General features: G+C 37.0%; 1 protein-coding gene across 1 annotated transcript in view; it reads left to right on the top strand.

Moving 5' to 3' along the window:
- The first annotated feature begins 3,586 nt into the window (after window positions 1-3,586).
- LOC140148553 (uncharacterized) overlaps window positions 3,587-20,843 on the top strand; it is a 105,595-nt gene continuing 88,338 nt past the window's right edge. Inside the window, 2 exon segments of the mRNA XM_072170552.1 lie at window positions 3,587-3,742; window positions 7,887-8,019. The gene's annotated coding sequence lies outside the window, so the exon portion shown is untranslated.

The following is a 20,843-nucleotide window of genomic DNA, read 5'->3' as shown; positions in this document are numbered from 1 at the left end:
TGCTAATTAAGTACCTAATTTGCATAATTTATGCGTATTTGATGCGTATCAAGCAAAAACCCTTGTGAACAGCTTATCTGGAGATCCGTATGGGGTACAGTGACGTAACTTGGTGAGGAGAAGGGCCAGAGGTTCTCGACCTGATTAGATTTTGAGCGTAAAATATGGTAATTAAGTACCTAATTTGCATAATATATGCGTAATAAGCAAAATACCTTGTGAACAGATTATCTGGAGATCCGTATGGGGTACAGTGACGTAACTTGGTGGGGAGTTGCGTGGCCAGAGGTACTCGACCTGATTAGATTTTCATGAGGTCAAAGGTCACATACAAGGTCAAAGGTCAACTGAGGTCACCAAATCTTTTAATAATTAATTTTCAACTGTGCATCACATATCCCAATAACAGCTTGATCGGTCATGTAATTAAGGAAATATGACGACTTTAAGATAGTCGCTTTGTAAAGTATAGCAAAGTAGCACTTTCAATGAGTGATAACTCGTAAAGGAAGCATCTTTCTGTTTTGATTTATTTGATGAAATAGTTCTTTGGTATTGCCAAATTTGATTTTTCAGCGCAACATACTTTTTCCAATTTCGTGAGGTCAAAGGTCACATACAAGGTCAAAGGTCAACTGAGGTCACCAAATCTTTTAACAATTAATTTTCAACTGTGCATCACATATCCCAATAACAGCTTGATCGGTCATGTAATTAAGGAAATATGACGACTTTAAGATAGTCGCTTTCCATGTAAAGTATAGCAAAGTAGCACTTTCAATGAGTGATAACTCGTAAAGGAAGCATCTTTCTGTTTTGATTTATTACTTTGATGAAATAGTTCTTTGGTTTTGCCAAATTTTGGAAGGTCATTACGGGGTCATCCGAGGTCACTCAGGGTCATCTGAGGTCAAGTTATTAAAAACTCGTATGGGCATGAAACTTGGTGGGTACAGTCATCATTTAAAGCCAAATTTTGGAAGGTCATTTTGGGGTCACCAGGGTCATCTGAGGTCAAATTAGTAAAAACTGTCGTATGGACATGAAACTTGGTGGGTACAGTCAACATTTAAAGCCAAATTTTTGGAAGGTCATTTTGGGGTCACCAGGGTCATCTGAGGTCAAATTAGTAAAACTGTCGTATGGACATGAAACTTGGTGGGTACAGTCAACATTTCAAGCCAAATTTTTGGAAGGTCATTTGGGGTCATCTGAGGTCAAATTAGTAAAAACTGTTGGATGGACATGGAACTTGGTGGGTACAGTCAACATATAAAGCAAAATATTTGGAAGGTAATTTCGAGTCACCAGGGGTCATCTGAGGACAAATTAGTAAAAACTCGTATGGGCATGAAACTTGATGGGTACAGTCAACATTTAAAGCCAAATTTTTGGAAGGTCATTTCGAGGCCACCAGGGGTCATCTGAGGTCAAATTAGTAAAAACTGTCTTATGGGCATGAAACTTAGCACGAGGGGTACAGTCAACATTTAGAGCCAACATTTTAGAAGGTCATTTCAGGGCCACCAGGGTCATCTTAGGTCATATTAGTAAAAACTGTTGCATGGGCATGAAACTTGGTGGGTACAGTTACCATCGGCCAGATAATCGTGCCCAGCCGATAACCGCCAAATTCATTTACCTCTCTACCAACAGTTATCGCAAAAGCAGGTGGTCACAAAAGCAGGCGAGACTCGTGGTTCGAGAACCGCCTTGTATATTAAAGTGAGCCCCCCCCCCCTGCTATGAAGCTACTGAGAACAATAGCAACTTTTTTTTTACTAACCGAATGAACACACGAGCGGGATGAGGCTATATGATTGGAAATGCCCTTTTAACAATGATTAAGCCTAAAAGTTCCAACTCAATAATAGGCCTACACAATTATTGGAGGCCCTGTGTCACTGGGAAAATTGTCCAAAGTTGTCCAAACTGCGCAAAGTTGTCATTCGACTTTGTGCAATTTTGTGCAAGCGCATTAACCTCGAGCAGGTTTTGCACAATTTCATGCAACTTTATGAAAAGTTTACACAACTTTGATATAAAATTGGATCGATTGAGCCCATATTTATTGGTCGAGCTATGAGTTTTAAAATATTGGACGAGACGGAGTCGAGTCCAATATTTTAAAACACATAGCGAGACCAATAAATAGTGGGCGAAGCATCAATTTTATCATGTTTTGGATCCAATATTTTCACACACTTGGATGCATCAAAACATAATAATGGTCAACTGCAACTTTGCAAATTATTTAGGCAACTTTTGGAAACTTTGCAAAATGTTTAGGCAACTTAATGTAACTTAAACTTTGATTTATTTTAACAATTTTGGGCACTTTCCCCTGTGACATAAAGTGGGTTTGCCATTTGACAGTGTTTTTTTCTGTCTGACTTAACTTGTTTGGATTTTTAAGAATGGTGATATATTTTAAATTATTTGGAATAGAAGTAATTTTGTGTAATACCTCTCAATCAAATTTTAGGCTAAAATCTCACAAGTTGGTACACTTTTATTCATATCAGAGAGACCTGTAGGTTCGAGATGCCTGTGGCATATATCCAGGGTTACTGATGAATAACAACTATGTTTAAAGGATGATTTCGTGATCCTAGCATCCTCTTTTTATGACATTTTTTTTTTTTTTTCCACGAAAAAAGCTTTATTCCCAAAATTTCAGTTGATTCCGATTTTGTGTTTGCGAGTTGTGCATGATTATGTGTATTACACTGCTCCAGAGTCCACTGCTGTAATTTTTGTTCTGGTATACAGATGTGTTAAAACGAATTAATCTGCAAGAAATATTTGGTACATAAACATCATCAGTGTAGCCAGAGGTATCCAGTGGTATAAAAATCTCAATTTTTTTGGGAGAAAAGTGGGGAGATGAGGCTGTGGATCACGAAATGCCCTTTTAACAATGATTAAGCCTAAGTTCCAACTCAAAATAGGCCTACACAATTATTGTCAAAAGTGACAGTGGTTAAATTATGCTGACCAGGCTGCATTCGACTTTGTGCAATTTTGTGCAACTCAAGTGCATTAACCTCGAGCAGGCTTTGCACAATTTCATGCAACTTTATGAAAAGTTTACACAACTTTGGGCAACTTTGCTAATTATTTAGGAAACTTTGCAAAATGTTTAGGCAACTTAATGTAACTTAAACTTTGATTTATTTTGACAATTTTGGGCAATTACCCCTATGACATAAAGTGGGTTTGCCATTTGACAGTGGTTTTTTCTGTCTGACTTGTTTGGATTTTTAAGAATGGTGATATATTTTTAATTATTTGGAATGGAAGTAATTTTGTGTAATCACTCTCAATCAAATTTTAAATTTTGAGCCAAAATCTCACAAGTTGGTATCCCTTCACATCAGAGAGACCTGTAGGTTCGAGATGCAGGTGCATCATCCAGGGTGGGTGCATCTGTTTTGGTTGAAGCACGTCCTCTCGGAGAAGGCAATAAATGGTCCACGGTAGTTTATTTTGATAATTCTATGCGTACAAACATTCGCCTTAGGTATCACCAAAAATTATTGCGCTTGCGCACTGTTTCGCGACTGTTTCGGTACAAATTGCAAATGGCGACAGAAGATAAGCCGTCAGTGCAATTTTTATCAACATTTTGACGGCTGAAATTGTTCTTTCTACCACTTACAGAGAGTGCAACATCTACGAATAAGTAACCAATCGCTAGTATCTTTAGCATCGAGAGAAAACTGAGCTACAGGATTCTTCGGTAAGTTGATAGAGAGCGAAAAAGCCGGGGCGAAAGGCGAAATAATTATGACTATTTTTTGTAAATTCCATCATCCGATTCCATCATGTAATATGCAATGAATGATATTGGTATATTTTATTATTTATTACTCGAGCTCGCTGAACGAACTCTAACAAGATCTGTAAAGTACCGTAGTGAGTAAATTAATTAATCATACAATCACAATAGGATAGTTTCTATTCTAAATTAATTGCATACGTAGTTTCTTCATCTATACATGTATAACTTAAGCTAAAATAATAGTTTCTCAGAGCTCAAGGCACGCAGTGACAATTGCGTCGGCGTACAACGCCTACCACGTACGTTTTGGGTGTATTCGTTTTGGGTAGCGCTGCATTTCCTGTGCATGCACAATCGATCGTGCTATCGTGTCATTCCACTAAACTTGCGAAATTACGCAGTGCACGCAGCGCGCAGTCAGCCCTCGAATTAAGGATCTGAAGGGGCACAGCAACTTTTTTAGGGCAAGTTGATAATTGCCTTGCATTTTCACTGAAAAGGCAAGGCAGCACAGCAGTTTGTAATATTTCAAGAGGGCATCATGGCAACTGTTAAAAATTTGAGAAGCTAGAAGGGCACCATGGCAATTTCTCAAAAAGTGAAGAAAACACACACAAACATTGATACATGTAGATAGATTATTTTATAATGAAGGGGAAGGGCTAGACTCGCTGAGTCTCATGGACGCCGTTCCTATGTCCATCAGACTCGTATTTCCCATTTTGGATGTCAATGGGAAATACACACTTAACGATTCGGCGCCAAGTTAGAAACTTGAAAAAAAATCTTTAAAATTTTATCAATGTATATAAAAGTGGTACCAACCTTATTGTGCTTGCTAATTTAAGACTCGGTTGAAACAAAATTAAGGATCGAATGCATTTTAGTGTCCAAAAAGGCAAAATTATCGTCAAAGTTCTGCCGAAATCGGCACCCTTGCGAAGGGTTCAGAATTCACAAATCAAAAACACAAAATTACAACTTTAAACATACTATTGGCAAAAGACATTATTACCAAACAAAACAGAATAGAAAATTTGACATCATTTTCTCAAAATATTGAAGAAATTTGCTCACTAGACATCGAAAAAGTACGCAATCCAATTCCCGTTCAAACGCGTGAGAAACTGAAAGTGCATAATCCCGACTAGGGAAGGGCTGGGGCACCGACTGCAAATTCATTAGAGGGCCAGCAAGTGATGACTGCCTGGCTTGGGTAAAGGACATATTTTGAGGGCATTTTTAATACGGCAGTGGGTTGGGCACCCACGGCAAAATGCCATGGGTGCCGTGGGTTAATTCGAGGGCTGCGCGCAGTACATTCATGCTCTCGTGATCGAGAAATTATTACGCAATCATCATAATATGCTTGGACCGGCATTGCCATGCATGCATGACATGATCGTGATGTTACGGAATATTGTAGGCCCAGAATTAAGAATTGACACAAAAAAAAATTCATTGACCTGGTCCAAAATAGGCATATCTTGCTCAAAAGATACAGTTGACTCATTGAAATAACTTTCATCCAAATTTCAACATAACAGAATAAATAACCTCCAGTGCAAAAAATTGCACTGCTGTCCGACCGAAAAACGATAGCAACGCACTCTAGCATCAAATGCGTAACTATCTTGTGCAAATTCGAAGCTAGAGTTCTCGAGTAAATTACAATGTCCATTGAAGTAATTCTTGCACTTTTCGCTAGTGATGTGGTCGACATGCCTTATGTCGACATAATGTCGACGTCGGCACGTATGCCGACATGTCGACATCAAAAAATCATGTCGACAAAAAAATTTTTTTTTTTTTAAAATTCAAAAATATTTTTTTGGCCAGAAAAAAGTTATAGGTTTCAAACTGACTTGTTATTCAAGGTTGAAACCAGAGAAATACTGCTACTAAAAAAAGAAAAATGCCAATTTTTTTTACAAAGTTGATGAACTTGTACATTTTGATTACCTTTGCTTCTATTGAACAGTCAGGGACACATTGAATTAGTATGCATTGCTAGCTGTTCAATAGAAACAAAAGTAATTAAAATGTACAACTTTTTCAACTTTGTAAAAAAATTGGCATTTTTTTTTTTTTTGAGTAGCAGTATTTCGCTGGTTTCCAACCTTGAATAACAAGTCAGTTTGGGCCTATAACTTGATTTTCTGGCCAAAAATATATATTTTTTTATATGTCGACACACTGTCGACGCCGGTATTAATTATATCGACATGTCGACAATAAAAAACGGTGCCGACCACATCACTACTTTTCGCATATGTATTATTATTAATACGATCAGGCCTGGAAATAAGTCGGTCTGAACCAGGAGCCAAACATTTGAAAAAGCGGCTCCTAGTCCTGGTCCTGTAATTTTCTAGTGAACCAGGAGCCATTTTTAAAGAGCCAGGAGTCATTTTTCTGAAAGTATCAAAATGCTTATTTTTGTTATTTCTACAGCTTTCAATGCTCACCTGAGACGTTTAGATCCATGTTATTTGTTTTAAACTTATTATATTATTAATTATTGCCACAAGTTAACAAATAACAAGTTATAACAACATTATTATATCTGCAGTTAAAAACTATGAGTCTTGTTTTGTTTTATTTTATTTTATTTTATTTTATTTTATTTTATTTTTATTAATGTAAATCTATTGACTAAAATCGAGACTCTATTCTATTTCATTTCATTTCATTTCATTTCATTTCAATTTATTTCAATTTATTTTATTTTATTTTATTTATTTTTTCATGATTTTAGGCAAATTGTAAAAAAAATATAGATCTAGAAACAATGTCGGCAAAATTCAAGATGGCCGCCTCCATGATCGCGATCATCGTGATCACCTAACCAGAAAACAAGGCAAAATACTGCCAAAATTATGAGCCCTGAAGGCAAATATCAAGGAAAATTGGTGAAATATTAGGTAAAAGATAAGATTTGGCACTGCTTTTTGTTGAAAATACATTGGATATGGCCAATATTTTGAGTGGAAATGAGCTTGCCTGACGAAGTTTTACTGGGCCATTTCCTGAGCACTGAGTGATGGAGCAATACTGGTCACATATACCGGGCGCAAAATACAGATTTTCTCTGGCGCCTGGGCATATAATTCTGGTTGGATCCAGGCGTCAAAACTTGGTAACCGTAAATTGAGAAAATATTCTAGGTATGACTTGTTGTGCTAGGGAAATCTATGCCTGGTCAAGCACCTTCACAGACCCAAACGTACTGAGCTATTATATAAAAAGAGACATGTGATGTAGTAGCCGACAAGTGCATCGTTTTGATATGGACGTTGGACGGACACAAAATAACAATGGATGGCTAGTATCCCGGATTCCTGGCCTGTCAATTTAAGCTTTATGAGAAGCCTATTTTAGTTGCAAAATGCAGGGTTGTTTGATTTAAATCAACTTTTTAATTTTGTTACCATTATGTTAATTTCTTTCTTTACTTCATTCCTAATGTTTCTACAACTTTTGAATACGGTACAATTATGATACCTCTATATGCTGTCAATTTATCTATATTGCTAAAAATTCATTTTGAAGACCTGTACAGAATTCAACAGGTTTTTTCCCAAAGTTTTTCTTTGAAATTTTCATATAAAAACGTATACATGTAAAACATAAATATAAAACATTTAACATAAATTCCTGGTAGGATTGTGCATATGACTAGCATTCCACTGGTATCATGGGGTATAGCAGTTCTTGGAATAAAAAATTTAAAAGAAAAATCTGATTTAAATAAAAAATAAAAAAGATCAACAACCCACAGAGTGGCTTGTTAATTGTGCTAATTATTCACATTTTGCTGAAAATGTTCTCGATTTCTCACATATATGCATAAAGGGGGCGATATTTAAAATTGTATGCAAGTTTGAAGACAATCCATATCCTAAACTGATTGGGTTAGTGTTTACCCCTCCCCCCTTTAAAAGACCAACATGAAAAAGCAATGTGGACAGGTGACAACTGACAAGAAACTTGGAATCAACTTTCATTAGCCTACATGTATGTACATGTACATGTACCTTGATATTCTGCTAATTACCACTACTGTTCCACTAATTGAGTCTTATCTATTATGATTTTGTAGGACAGTGAGCTGTGACAGAGGAGTGGAGCCGATTCAGGAAAATCTAGAATCTTTGATTAGTGGATTGGATTGGATTTCCCTTCAAAATTTTCTACTTAAAATATTTTTATTTTCTACTACTATAGCCAACTAGGTAAGTAAGTTTTAACTCTTTTTTTTCCAACCCTGATGCTCTGGCTTACCTGACTTTCAAAATCCAATTTTGGGTGATTACATAGCTTACCTGCTGATGTGATAAAACAACATTTGAGTTTATATTTCCTAACTATCGTTGTGGTTCAGACTTGCAAGTTTCACAATAGATAAAACATAGTCAAGTCCTATCTGCTTGCCTGGTGGTCTCCAGGAAGCTCCTTCCCGGGAAATTGTGGCATTTGGAAGGAAAGTTTCTTTTCAAAAAAGAAATATGGTATTTTTGGTTGATGTGTTGTCGATAAATAATTGTTGATTGTTGTTGATAAATAATTGTTGATTGTTGATCCTCTGTTGACATACAGTTGTATTGAATCAATATATGTTTAGACTTGAGAATGTTCTCAAAAAATCTAGTCAAAATCCAGTCGAAATCAGTGCTGTACGGTGCAAAAACTGATTGAGGAGCCAATGGCTCCTAACTTTATAAATTTAGGCGCCCAAATTTTGCTCCCCAAGTAAAAAAACTGAGGCGGCAACTCATCATATAATTCCAACCACTCTAAGTCATTCTGCCACAATGGTTTAAATTACGCTCAATTTTGAGTTTTTTAGGCTTACTTCCATTTCCAGTTCCAGGTTCCCCTAGATTCATATCAACTGCTGTTGGATTCCCTGATTTAATTGTTTAATCCTCCTTCTCCTTGTTCCCCAAAAGGTCCATCAAATTCAAAGTTCTTTTTGATTTTGATGCCATCTTGAGTACGATTAAATCCTTTGACCTATCCTATAGGCCTATTGACTGCACGCAATACATACAGAATACTTTATGACCAGGGGCTTCCCTGTCACAGCCATGGGCGTTGAATGTTCATAGCTGCGCTGTACTCAATCTATGTACATTCCCATTGAATGCTACATAAGTCCATACACAGCATGTACAGTGTAGGTCTATATGTTTTCTAGAAAGTCCCCATCGAGACGTCATAATAATGCATATAGCCGTACATGCGCACTATTGAATGCTATGTTATGTACATGTTTTGTATTTGCTGGCAATTAAAAGCTTCAACAGTTGGTCGCCATTGGCGCCAGGGATTGAAGGTTTAGTCGCATTCGAAAAAATCTGGTCGCCAATGCGCCTAAAATGGTCGCACCGTACAGCACTGGTCGAAATCCATGCCAAATACCACACGTACCTTATACTTCCAAGTTCCGCTGTTCCGCATTACGTATCAAGCGTGGATTAGCGAGATTCTCAAACCCAGAAGTAAGATTGCAACTTCTCGCAAGTGGGGTTGGTTCAGGGAAATGTCCCTGCTCATGTCATTCTAGTCTGAGACGAATTCGTCTCAGATTCTAGCATCACTGCTTGCTTGTCTTGCAAATCTGTAGAGCTTTAATTTGTGACAGCAATTCATGTCGATATGTTGCCGCAGGGTTGGTGCGAATCATGATTTAAATCAAATGATTTTTTTTTTTTAATCACTGATTTAAATCAACTTTTTCAGTTTTTACCGTTTTTGATAAATTTAAGTTAATTTCTATCTTGAATTGCCTGTTTTACTTCATTTGTAATGTTTCTACACCTTTTGGATACAATTAAATACCTCTATGATGTCATTTTATCTATTGATAAAAAATTATTTTTAAGGTGCAGTATTCAACAGGTTTTTTCCCATGATTTTACCAAATTTTTTCTTTGAAATTTTCACATCTGAAAACATGTTTTGATTTTTTGTAAATACCTGATAGGATTGTGCATATGTCTAGCATTCTACTGGTCTCTTTATCATGGGGTATAGCAGTTCTTGGGATAAAAAAAAATAAAAAAAATTGATTTAAATAAAAAAAATCCGATTTAAATCAAATAAATAGATTTGTTTGATTTTTTTAAAAAATCAAAAAAATCGCCAACCCTGTGTTGCCGAAATGTCAGGAAATATCAATGACCGCACTACTTACTACACAGGTATATTAAGTAATTCTTGGCCAAGATCGAACACTATGAACGCTAGTAGCTCCACGATAAACACACACGTACATAGCGCGGTACAGAAGAAAGCATGCACACGCCTTACATTGCCTACACGCTAAATACGCTACATGTCGCAATGTGCATGTTCCAGTTAATAGGCCAAGAAATACTTAATTTACCTAAAAATATATATTTAATTTATAATTAATAATACAATTATTCAGGCAACAGAATGAGGAGGTTCACCCAACATTCACAGCGAACCAAATCAGCCACATCCAATCTTGATCTTTTATTCTGAATTGACATGAATTTGTGACACAATCTGGTCCATGGGGGCCAATTTCCGGCCAAAGGCGGCAAATTTGAAATTGAGATAAAGGCAAAAATATGGAGTAAAAAAACAATAAAATATATACACATCACAAAGCTTCAGAACTTTAGAACCAAGTATGTATGCTAGACCTTTGGTGTTTTCAGTATATGATAGCCAAAAAGTACACAAATATGGATATAAAAATCAATGGAACACCACTAGCCCAGGTTCAGGAGTTCACATATTTAGGAGGGAAGCTCTGTCAAACGGGATCCTGCACCGAAGACGTAAAATTACACATTGGGAAAGCTATAGGGACTGTTCAAAAACTCCACAAGACATGGAGCGCCAAAGACATACAGAGAAGTACTAAGATCAAGCTCTACAAAGTACTAGAAACCCTCTCGATACTACTGTATGGAGCAGAAACATGGACTCTAAAGAAAGAAGATGAAAACAGACTTTCAACATTTGAAATGATGTGCCTTCGTAAAGTAATGGGAGTGTCACGTCTTGACAGGATCAGAAACACCACCATTAGCAAAACCCTTGACATGGAGTTTACCATCCTGGACAGAATATCAACAAAAGACTCCGATACTTCGGCCATATCCAGAGAATGCCACCATCACGTTTTCCCAAATTAGCACTTGAGGCACATATCCATCATAATCCATGGCAAACGCCCAAGAGGAAGACCACCAAAAAGTGACTGCCTGAAAGCAGACTGTAGCAAAGTAAACATCAGCTCTTTTGGTCGAAGCTAGCAGGCTAACTCAAGACAGAAGGAAGTGGCAGGACATCATGAAGCAGATGGCACCACTCAACCCCAAGTTGGAGTGAATGCCATAGGAAATAGGAAAATAGGATAGCCTATTTGTATTATTAAAGTAACTCAATTTTCAAAAATGCCCCCTTTGGCCCCCATGGAGCAGATTATGTCACATTTGAACATGTTTTATGCTAAATATTTTGCTCTCACAAATGTTAGCTATGACAAATTTCTTAGCAAATTTAATTTGTTACAGAGTAAATTATAGTGCACTTAAATGCAAATTTTATGTGTGTAAGGACTAAGGAATGTGGTTTAGAATATAAACATTAAAAAAAAATGAAACAATACCTGAACATCAATGAACCTCAAGCCCTAGCTGACTCCCCTGGAATACCAAAGTTAACCAAACCACACCATCCCAGTGTGAAATTTATTATATTTACTATTTCAATTCATTCTGATGCATCTGTAATTAGAATCACTAGATTGTTAGACTGCCCTCTGTGGCCGAGACATGTCGTCCCAATATGCTAATGAGGCTGCCTGCCTGCCTGATTGACATAATCCATGCAGTTGCCGAGGCTGACTACAGCAGTCTGATTGGACTATCGCGCCACATTCTGGTCTAGGTTAATCAAGTCTATGTTCATGTCAGTTTTCACTGTTAAAAATTACAGATTTACTTTCAATAATTTATTTTATTGTCATGTGGAAGCAAATTATAACTTGAAAACAGAAAATCCTCCTAGTTATATTGGAAAGATATTCAAAACAAGTTGTTTACAGATAAGGTGACATTTAACACTTTGAATTGCATTTGAGCATTGCACATGACGGTGTGTTTACTATTTGAAAAGGTTACATGTTCATGCATTTCTGTGTTCTGAAATATCCATTGGGGATCTGAGCTGTATTTGTGTAATTTAGGAATGGATTCTGATCGTTCTAACATACTTTTAAATGGGGATGGCCCTGGAAAATTTATATTTCTGAATGTAAGCCAAATTTCACACCATAATTTCTTTTTGTATAATTTAATACTATATCTGGAAGCAACATTTCCCTCCAAATTCCAAAAATTCCCTCTTGTATTATCGCAAAATTCTCTCTTCTGAAATAAAATGAACTGGGTCTGAAGTGAGTGAGAAAAAGTGAATTTTGCCTACCGTATATCATGTTTGTACATGTACCTGTAGTACAGAATAAATGATTAGCTGACTATAAACCAATGATATATTAGATGTGCATTGAAAACATCCTTCACCTCAGTCATGAGGAAAACCTTTCAATTTGTTTTTCTGTGCAAAGCACTGCATACTAATGATCAGGTAAGCTGCTCAGCTGCTCATGCCACCAATTTCAACATGAAGTTGGAACATAATCTAACATATGTATGCATGTAAGTGATTACTTAAATCTCTACCCTCCTCCCACCAGGAAAGCAGAGACTCTGCCAAGTGCCAACCCTTCTTGATCCTGTGGAAGTCTTCCTCATTTGCTGGCAATCTTCTGTCTTCTGCAGAACATTAATTAAATCTTCTGCATTTGCAGCCATCTGGCTAAATCATCTGCATTTACAGCCTTCTGGCTAAAAAATCAAAACAAAATCAATTATACGCCCACTGTCCTGTCCTTTTGCCAAAAAAAAAAAAAAAAAGGTTGAGTAGCCTTGGAAAGACATTTTAAGGGTCTCAAAAAGCTAACATCCCGGAGTTTTTCGGGGGGAGGGGGGGGGGGCGATCCCACGCAAGGGCCGCTGCCCTTGGTGCACATCCTAAGCTTTTTTACACTTAGCAGAAATCTTCTGCATTTACATGTATTCCAATGTTGGCAGCCATGGGAAAGAAACAGCTAATTCCTAAAAATGTGTATATTTCTCCCGGCCCTGACAGCGAGCAAAATTCATTTTGGAGGTGGGAGTCCAACAATTAGAAGTATTAGTCCCGACTACGTCTCATCCAATATTTTAAAACTCAGCGCAACCAATAAATTTTGTGTATTGGATTCAAATGATTACCATCCAATTTCATATTACTATTGTAACTTTTATGTAATGGTGGTGTTCTAGGCTAGACTAAATCCATCATTCGTCTACACTGCGCATGTACTTGTGTTATGCTTCGTAGTGACAACTGAATAACTTACCGACTCATAAAAATATTCTCTTGTGACTTTGGTTGTGCGCCATAGCGCGACTGACGAGCCACTTAAGGTGTTAAATCTCACTACCGTACCAAATATCACGCATTGTCAAAATTGTTGTCCCTACTACTACTACCCACACCCCCACTTCGTTTTATTCTCGAGCACCCTGACGTGGGTCAAAAATGAACAATTTTGTAGTCAGCAAACAATAATTCCGTCCCGGTACGCCACTGTTTGACAGTATCTCATGCCAGCAATTCCAAAAAGTTGACGACCATGATGTATAGTAGGTTAGTATTTTCATAGTCCAAATGGATCTTGATCAATAGTCTCGTGTAAATTGTAAATAACCTATAGAGGCTACCAACTCTCATACCCAATAATATCTTCTCAATTTGTTGGTCTGCTCATAAAAGCATTAGGATTGTTTTGACAGTTTTGAAATGCATACAATACATTGGGCTTGACATATAAAAAGGTATTTGTGTTGTTTACCTCCCGACAGAAAGACCTGGTGGCACAATGTAAATGTGGATGAACTGAGTGAAATGCCTGGTACCATGGTATGACATTTTGTGCATTGTAATCTTGTGTAATGTTTTAAAAAATGATCAAGAAAGATGAAATTGTGTTTAGTTCTGCACATTGACAAGAAACTAACGAAAATAACGAGAAAGTTACCGTGTTTATTTTCTGATATGTGATCATGGCAAGCTCAGAATCAAGTGTAGACCTAATTATTATGTGATAATGTGGTAGGGTCCTAGTATTAGGCAGGCTTTTTTAACAATAAGAAATGGATGGCATCAACCTTATGATTACTACTAGAATTAAATGCAACATAATAATTTGTTAGTTTGTAATTAGTTTGTAATTTTGCTTTGTACTAAACACTGTGCCCTGTGTATGTGTGCAGAACCCTATCATTCTGCTGCCCTTGTAGTGTTTGTTTACAGGCATTAACCCACTCAACCAAATCCTGAACATCTAAAAATAGCAAGTCTCAAGGTCACAATTGGAGTTGGATACAGTATACCCGCACCTGAACAAGTACATGTATTGTTTCAAAAATGTAACATGTTAAAGGGAAGGGTAACTGAGAAATTACAACTGACATTGGTAAAGTAAAAGTGGGCCTACATGTATATGAACAGTGTTCGAAATAAGGAAAAAAATGGAGGTTCTGCAGACACCGTTAAGCATAGATCCTGCAAGTCCTTAATTAAAGTTGGCCCAAAAATCTGTATTGAAAGCAGAAATCTGCTACCTTTCAAATTCACAATTCTGATCTTGTAGATCAGGTCCCCTGATCGCAATGCCACCGAATATAATATTATTATTGCGCGGAGCGCAGACCAGCCACCGAGCCCACCATGGTAACTGGAGTGCAATTGTTTATTGCCAGGGATTGTCACATCCAGCACTGAACAAGTGCTGAGGCTGTACAATGATTTATACGGGGGCGTTGTTATTAGACGTCATTTTTAGAATGATTATTCCCGTCAAAATCATATATAGGTAAGCTTAAAACTCATGCTGAAATGATGAACTTACAAATGTAGGAACGATGACTTCCGTTTCCTTTCCAGGTTTATAATCAGACTTTCACCAAAATTATCGATTGTGTGTGCACCTTGGTAAGCTTACTACACAAGATAGCATGGAAATATCAGCATTTTTGAAACATCGTTTAATTGAAGGGGGCGACTATTCACCACTTTTCTCTGAAGAAGGAACCTCCTGTTTTACACAGTAATAACCAATCATGAACCATTGGGAGTTTGATTCGAGACAAGATCGGCAGAGTGAGCAGACGCGAACTAGTTTCTTAATATCTCCGACAGTCTACTTTGCTGACAAGGTCACTCATAGAATTAAATGGTGAAAGCTACAAGACTGTAGATGGTATCAGTGTCATCACTGCATCAAATGTCATGAAATTGATTCTTAACTAGACCTTGGCAAGGTATTCAGTTGCTCAAGCAAAATAGACTTTGAAGAATTACCATACCATGATCTAATAATATAAGTTTTGATGACATTTAAAATTGAAAGAAAGGTTGATGTGTGGCAGCATCCCTTTGGTACCGGTATTTTTCAAGTTTTTGAAATAAAAAGATTGTAGTGTCCAGGGCATATAAATGTGCTGCAGAGAACTAATCGGGATCAATTGATTTGAGAAATTATGCAAACTTAAATTGCAGAAATCGATGAAATATAAGGGAAGAAACCAAAATTACCCCTATACCATTTTTCACCCTGATTTGGCAGTGATGTTAGTTGCATTTCTGTGGGCGCAGCCTCAAATCACTAGTGTTCATTCAAAACGCAGTTGTATACACGCACATGCTTAAAAACGCTGCATAGATGCGCGAGTGAAACAGCTTTTTCCACGCATTGACGTCACTGCCACATCAGGGTGAAAAAATGGTATTGTAGTATGATGATAGGTCCGAGCATTTTACCAAATATAAAATCTTAAGAGGGTATCCAACCAACCCTACAGGCCCATATGGTAGTTTAATAATGATTGTTAATAGACCATAATTCATTTTATATTTGTTCATTTGCCTCTAAGCCAATCCATAAATAACTGCGCATCAGTTATTTGGGGGGCATTTTCAAAAATCTTAACATTTCGCCTTTGAAACCTAGGAATATCCCAAGGGCTCTGGGCCCAAGGGATATTCTGAGTTACATGTACAAAGCAAACTGTTTCACAATGCCTGACATACTGATGCCAAGTTATAAAACCGAATTCATAAACGTCACTTTTTGACTCCTAACTTAACCCACAGATAGTGGTTTGCTGTCAGATGATATCTGTCAGGGGTTAATTTAGAAAAGAAAATGCATAAATGAGCTTTTTTTGGTACCCCAGGAATGGACCCTTAGACCCCTTGCGTTGCGTGCCAAGCACAAGATCACAGACCGACCGACCAACCATTAGCGGCCACAGGAGGTTTTTCTGGCCCGGTCAGCGATTTCTTACATATGTGACTTAGGGTGATTGCATCATATGGATTCACAGGGGATGCATGCATGTGTAGTGGATTTCCTTGTAACATTTTTGTATGTTAAGGGGTAGTACACCCATGGCCAATTTTGTGCCTATTTTTGCATTTTTCTCAAAAATTATAGCACATTGGTGACAAGTAAGATATATGTATATTATAGGGGCAAGGACTACAACTACTGCGCTGAAAATTCAGCAACTCAAGTCAAGTAGTTATTGATTTATTGATCAAATATTGGTTTTCCCTCATTTTTGACTGTAACTCCACAACTGTTGTCTGTGCTGAAATAAAAATTTCCAGTGCAGTAGTTGTAGTCCTTGTCCCTACAATATTACTAATCTTACTTGTCACAATACGTTATAATTTTTTAGAAAAATGCCAAAATAGGCACAAAATTTGGCAGGGGTGTAGTACCCCCTTAATGTTTGTAACTCAAATCAATTTTGGTAAATAATTGATGCATGTTTTATGTTGGTCTGCTAGGAAGACATCCTTGGACTTATCAACCAGTTGTAAGCCATGTTAATGGCACAATCAGATTTTGATATTATTTATAAGCTGAACATATTGCAGACATTCTGTGAAACATAGTGATGGTAAACCTAACCGAACCGAACCTGTGGAGGTTTTTTGCTATCGGAATTGAAAGAAAAAGCAAAAAAGGAGAGAAGATTCAACAAAGAAGTCATTTGGTACCCCTGGGATTAAAACCTAGGACCCCTCAATGAACAAAGAAGTCCCTTGGTACCCCGGATTTCGAACTGTTGACCCCTTGCATGCTACGCAGAAGATCACCGACCTGTAACCACAGGGTTACGCTGGCCTGGCCAGCGATTCCTGGGTGTATATGACTTACTTTTGTGAGACTCGGGTCAGTTAGGGATAATAACATTCGTAAGAGCATAGGAATAACCATAGGACATACATAGTGTCGCAAAATTCATGCTACTATTGTAAGTAATAACAGGCAACACCCTAATAATAAAAATTATTACTTGAATCACATTGGTGGTTATTTGCAATATGCGGCCGACCGTTTGTTGCTGGATGTCTCATGTGAAATGTATTCTGGTGAATGTTCTCGGTTGATAATATACCAATGTGCGCACCCCCGACACACACAATAAATAAGTAATGAATGTTTTGTCAGTGTCCATGGCCAATAATCATTCAGGGGAATCAGACGCTCAATTACGTCATGTTTATTGAAGTTGATGTATGGATGTGCAGGTAATATTAGAACTGACACTGACTCCTTGTTGATTGAAAATTTGATAGAGGCTCATTATTGAATTATTAACAAGAGAATGGAATAGGTTTTGGAAGCATATAAAGTGTAATCTTCAGGCTCACGTAAGTTAATAAGGAAATAAATAAGTATTTGGGGCCAAAAGTAAGTAAAGTTAAAGCAAATAAATTAAAAAAGTAAAAAGTATATTTTGTAAATGAATGAATAAGTAAATCATTAAGTCGATAAATAAATATTTAAATAAATGGTAAGTAAGTAATCAGGAGTCGTAGCGTCATAGGGGCAGGGGGGAACGTGCCCCCCATTGATCTGAAATTTAAAAAAATCCCATAGGAAAATGGCTGAAAAATGGCTTGTGCCCCCCCCCCCCATCATGGTAGGTAGGCCAATAAGCAGCCCTCATATTAACTGTGCCCTTCCTGACTGCCATACTACCCTGAAAATACCGTATTGTTTGTAATAAACGCCCCGATTTTTCCAAAAGGGGGGCGTTTATTGGAAGTGAATTGTCATTGAAAAAAGCTTGAAAATCAGGTTCAATTTCCCGATGGTGCTCCTATTAAAAGGAGGGATTTACGACTATACATGATGGCGGCGCCCACTGAAAATGATATTTTTGTGGGAATTCAACAAAATTACACCTGTAAGTGCATGGAATTAGTGAAATTCTACCATAATTAGGCAATGAAATGGATGGGAGTTGAGTCATCACAGGTTTTGTCCATTCAATTTAGCGATCGTGACTGACATAACTGATGCAAGTTTTAAGCTTACCTACACGATATGCGATGGATGGCATGGAAATGTTTGCATTTTTGTCAATTTTTCACAGAAAAATTGTCAATTTTTCACAGAAAAATTGGAGGGGGGCGTTTATTAGAGGGGGAGCGTTTATTACAAACAATACGGTATGTCCTTTACCGATGGCAATCACTTGCCATGCCCCTTCATTATAAAATCATTAACGAGTAGCAAAACAAGGGAACAATACGAACATTTGGTACCAATTCCCCAGTCCAATTCACTCAATGTCGGTGTAAAATCCATGCCACTTAACCACACCTGAAGCGTGGTTCAGAGATGGATCTCGCTTTTAAACCACACCTGGAGCGTGGTCTAGTAAGATTGATCTCTTGTACTGGCTGTTGAAGGGCTAGCTGTCAGTTAATATTTTTAAATGTTTACGGTTTATTCATATTTAACAAATATTCTCTTGATTCCACATCTAAATGTGCTTTCAAAATATTAATAGATTGCATAAAATATTAATTGGTGAAAATTAGTGAAAATAGTGAAAGTACGAATAATAAAAAACATATACATCTAATGTAATATTAAGGTTCCCTGCACATAGAGAGTAAAATACAAACTGAGCTAGATTATGAAAACACGCTCTAAACTTAAAAAGCCTATTTTATTCGCAATGTCTTTTTAAAGATGTTTCTTGTTTTATTGGTCACACTGCTAATGAATTGTTTATATTTGTTCATTTTATTTTATTGAAAAGAACAAGTTGAGCGGAAACAAAGGTCAGGCAAACAAAACAAAAACAGTAATGAAGAGGTTAGATACGAACGAACACATTTATTTTTAGGTTACTGTGTATAAAATAAATAATAAAACTATCCATGTTATGATAACCAGGCTAACATGTGGTATGTTCTGTATAAAACATGCTGTTGTATGGCTGATAATATTTGATCCCATTGCTATTCATGTAAAGCGAAATCGGTAAATCCCCTTGCATGAAAGAATGGATAAGTTACAGTAGTAATAATGCAGTGGGTTGGGATTCTCTAGCCCGTTCTTCCTCCCATGTTCATCTGTGATTTTTGCCAGAGGCTGTGAAAAATCTGTGGAGGATGAATTCCAGACATGATACGAAGGGCAAAGTCGGAATATAGAAGCAAACAAAAAGATGAGAAAATAAGATGGGGAAAATATTTTGAGTAGTAAATGAGATGACGATACATGCTGCTGTAGTATGGGTATGTGACATGCCATATTACTTTGGGTATATACCTACCTGTACTGTGCTCTGTGTTTTATTTTATCGCATGTATTTTGACCGTGCTGTATCATAAGTATACAGGAAATAATGCAGATTATATGCAATACATGTAATTAGGCTCTTGACATTGTTGGTATTTATAATTAAATGCTCTTTTACAACAAAATCTCCAGTTTATTCAGTACAATAAATTGTGGGTATATTTCTTGGTGTATCACATACTTGTGTGTAGAGCTCAAAATTATCAAATGAACACCAGGATGACATTGAGTGTGAATTGTCTATTATAAACCTGCCATTCAGTGTTTTATAGCAATTCATGTACATCTATTAGTGTTTGGCAATTCATTTCAGATATTTCAAAGTTATATTAAAATGCTGTAGTGTAAAAAATATACATCTCAAATGTGTAATACAAAGATAAAACATCACTATAAGCGCGTTTCTATTGTGACCATTTACCGGTAAAGAGACGGACGGTTAAGGGATTAATTCTGCTCAATAGAAACTGACCTTCCTCGCTTTTTACCAGCAAATAGCGACGAGAGTTTACTGGTAATTTCCCTTGTTAAAACTTGTTAGTCCTGGACCCCTGCCACCCCCTACAAGTTTGGACCGAGTAGGGTAGCCCAAGTTGGATAAGGGATGATGATCAGGTGAGACGTCACCAGTTGGGTGATTCCATCGGGGGGATTTGTTATTAATTCATTTATGTGGGGTGGGACTAAATGACTTCTCGGGATCAATGCAAGAAGAAGTATCTTCATCAACATCGGAAAGGTAAGATCGCTCCGGTTAGGAGTCTACAACACATGTAAGTTTTGGACTATTTTAACACACTGAACCTCCACCCTCTCCCACCTAATTTGACAGAAATATGTATTGATCTCCATTGGCAAGGTGGGTGGATCCATGGTGTTCCAACAGAAAAAGACAAGATAGAGAAAGAGCTTCATATTTGGTACTAATACAATCTGAGATGATTTTGTTGTCTGGGATTAGGGAATCAAGACGATGATGCTTAAATCTGAACTGTGTGATTGAGTCAAAATTGATAAAATGTAACTTTTAAAACTTTTTCAAAAACTGATTCAAATAGTTTGATCAGCTCATAATCAGCAGGAATTAGGTTTTTACCACTATGCCAAAAAGTAGCTGATCTATTTATTGTGCGTGTCAAATAAAGTAAATGAAAGCATTGGATGTGAATAAAATAATTTGTGTTACTTCTGATGAGATGTCACAAGACATTTCTCAAAAAAAATTGATATTTAATAACAGGCCTCGAAATAAGCCAGAATTTCTGAGGGCCATTTGGGCCCTCAATTTTATAT

This window comes from Amphiura filiformis, chromosome 1 (assembly GCF_039555335.1).
Source record: "Amphiura filiformis chromosome 1, Afil_fr2py, whole genome shotgun sequence".
NCBI lineage: Eukaryota > Metazoa > Echinodermata > Ophiuroidea > Amphilepidida > Amphiuridae > Amphiura > Amphiura filiformis.
The sequence above is the reverse complement of the archived record's forward strand: the minus strand, read 5'-3'. Positions and strand labels throughout refer to the sequence as shown.